Source organism: Bidens hawaiensis, unplaced genomic scaffold, assembly GCF_021521415.1.
Source record: "Bidens hawaiensis isolate Kalapana, Puna unplaced genomic scaffold, B.hawaiensis_p1.1 tig00045997_1, whole genome shotgun sequence".
NCBI lineage: Eukaryota > Viridiplantae > Streptophyta > Magnoliopsida > Asterales > Asteraceae > Bidens > Bidens hawaiensis.
This window is the reverse complement of record NW_027505957.1, coordinates 99,247-102,275: the sequence shown is the minus strand read 5'-3', so window position 1 is coordinate 102,275 and position 3,029 is coordinate 99,247.

The following is a 3,029-nucleotide window of genomic DNA, read 5'->3' as shown; positions in this document are numbered from 1 at the left end:
TCTCTATTATATATAGCAATATACTAGTAGTTACCCGCGCGACGCTGACAACAATTTACAACGTTAGAACTCAAAGTTTATCGGTTTGTCAATCATCTTGTACAAAAAAAAGTCGTACAAGCGTGCGCGCATCACAACCGTATAAGCATGTGTCACGATACATTAACTCTAGAAAATAACTCTAGTAAAAATACATGTAGATAGTGAGAATAAAAATATGTATGTAAATAGTAAAATGACCCAATCCTTACATGACATGTAGCTCCAACATACAAAACTAAGAAACAAACATTATGCAAATACAACCAAAAAAGTAAAATCGGTAACATTTCCATTGTAATAAGTGGAGAATTAATATCATTTTCAATAGTTATTACATGACACCAACATCCCTTTTGTAAACAGTTTCAACCAAATCCATAATTTTTATGGTAAACAATAGCGATGAACATATTCGATACTGGTACCGATTCGAACAAATACTGAACCGGTAGTGAACTTGGTATTGTCTGTACCAATTGGTACCAGGTTTTGAGTTTTTAGTACCGGTACAATTTGGTGCTATACCGATATTTCCTGAATTCTGCATGAAATACCGGTATTGTACTGATTTCAAACACTTTAGTACCGATACCAAATATTTTCAAAATTCATGATTGGTATCGATACCGTCCCGAGCGCATCCCTAGTAAACAATATTCTGCGCATGCTTTTTTACTAACCAAATAAATAGACCAAATCATATTAAATTCAAAGCAAAGCAAAATAATATATTTACAAAAATAGACAAGGCAAAAGCAATAACAATCATCCACTTCTTCATATTTTATTACCCTTAATCATAATGTTATACAACAAGATGCCATAATTGAACTACTTAAACACATAGCCAAACGACAAAAATAAAAATCAAGTAATCAATATAATCACAAAATAAACAAAGCTAGCAGTATAGTGTCAGGCCGTAACTGATCTATCTTTTTGGTAATTCCCCTTCTGCATCCAAACTCATATTATTGAAATTTGCTTATTGCACTCATACCATCATTAGCCATTGCAACTCTCTTACCGACCATATTCACTTTCATGACTGAAACTATTACAAAATATAAGTTGCAACAAAATGCATGACCTACTGTTTATGATAATCAGCTACAGAAATGGCTAAAAAACAAGTCAAAGTTCAAAAAAATGTGTTCAAATATATTTCGACATAAATAATAAATATTTTATAAACGAAAGTAAATGTAACACCCCAACCCAGAAAGGGCTGACGTGTCACTTTGTACGGAGGTATGCAGAAACAAAAGACATAATTCCGTTACTTAGAAATCTTCATAAGCATCCTACATTTATTTCACTCTCTCCATCCCACCCAAAGTAACCTGTGAACCTGTGTGAGGGAAAAATTTACGGAATGAGCCGAATGCCCAGTACGGAATAATAGGCTCGAGTGTTAAAACATTTTCACTAAAAATAGGAAGTTTATAAAAAATAGTTTACGATGACGATAAAAAAACATTTTTCAGAAACAATAAAATAGTTTCGATAAATAGTACACAACTATTAAAACAGTTCGCGTAAACGGTAAGCCGAAACACTTTCGAATAAGTCAACACAATAGCTTCTGAGTCAGACAAGTAACATATAATTAAGAACAGTATCAGATGATTCATAACGTTAACAAATAATTCATAACCATAACATGTAATTTAAACATTTACAGATAGTTCATATCATACGGATGTACCCATGAGCCAAACAATAACAGAAATAGAGGTGACGATATACAGGGGGCATTCCTGTATACCAATCACATAGAATGGGGCAAGTTGGCACACCTACATCCATTCCCATAAACATATCATAAACTGAAACAGAGCTAGGATCGATCCATACGCCTCCTAGTAGCTTTGTACCACACCTGTACCTAGGGACGCCGTGAACTAATCTCTCCGTCACGGAAGGAGCACATGTTGTCGGTGCCACAACAACATGCTCGTGGGACACTCCACGAGAAGCGTAGCACTCAGGGTAACAGAGCATAAAAATATATATTTTTGAAGCATTTACAAATTCAGTATCGGAACATGCGGCACTGAGCAAAATTAATGTAAATCTACCGCATGCTTGCTTTTGTTAAAACGTAACAGACAATTAACGTATTATAAACCCAAGTATAACATATTGGAACAACTGAGCATAACATGAAGCCCGCACATCTTGGTTAACAGTACTTTGATAATATAACCGAGTGTTTATAAATACTGCATCGTATCCACCACACCCAGATACGTGATCAAAGTTTGGTTTCCCATGATGTTCGAAATTCATATTACTTCCCTGGAACATACTAGTTTCAAATGTCTTGTTGCAATGAAACAAAATAATCGTAAGAAACATGAAACGAACGGAAAGCCAAAGACGATAAGAGTTCCAGGTCTTAGTCATAGGGGTTATCACAATCGAACCAGATAACAAAGGAGTGGGTAAGGATCTGTACCTTCAAACGTAGTTCAATAAATTCCAAACTTGTTCTTTGTAAGGGGGTCATAATATCCTACATGTAATTAATATTCAGTGAGATTTATATTACCAAATTTCGACGAGGTCCGGCCACACTTATGTATTACTAGTTTTGTTTGGCAGATCGATTTATAGTTGCTTCGGATGTAGCATTTGATGGGGATCTTTCAGCAGCGGGAAGGTATTTTAATCTTTATTAAATAGGTGATCCGCGAACTCTTCTGCTGCTGCTGCAAGACCGAAATTTTAGGTTTTATTCATAAATATTATTATTTAATATCATATAATTTTAGTGGCACATTAGTAATTATTTGAGATTTATTAAGTCATCCAGATTTAGAGTTGTCGAACGTATTTATTTATTATAATATAAAATTTCTTACAGATTTAACAGTTTAATTGATTGAATCTTTATTACAATTTTATGTGTTGTATTATCATTTACAATGCAGTATAAAATCATTTTATGAGTTCTCTTTTCTCAAAGTTTGTAAGGTGCACAC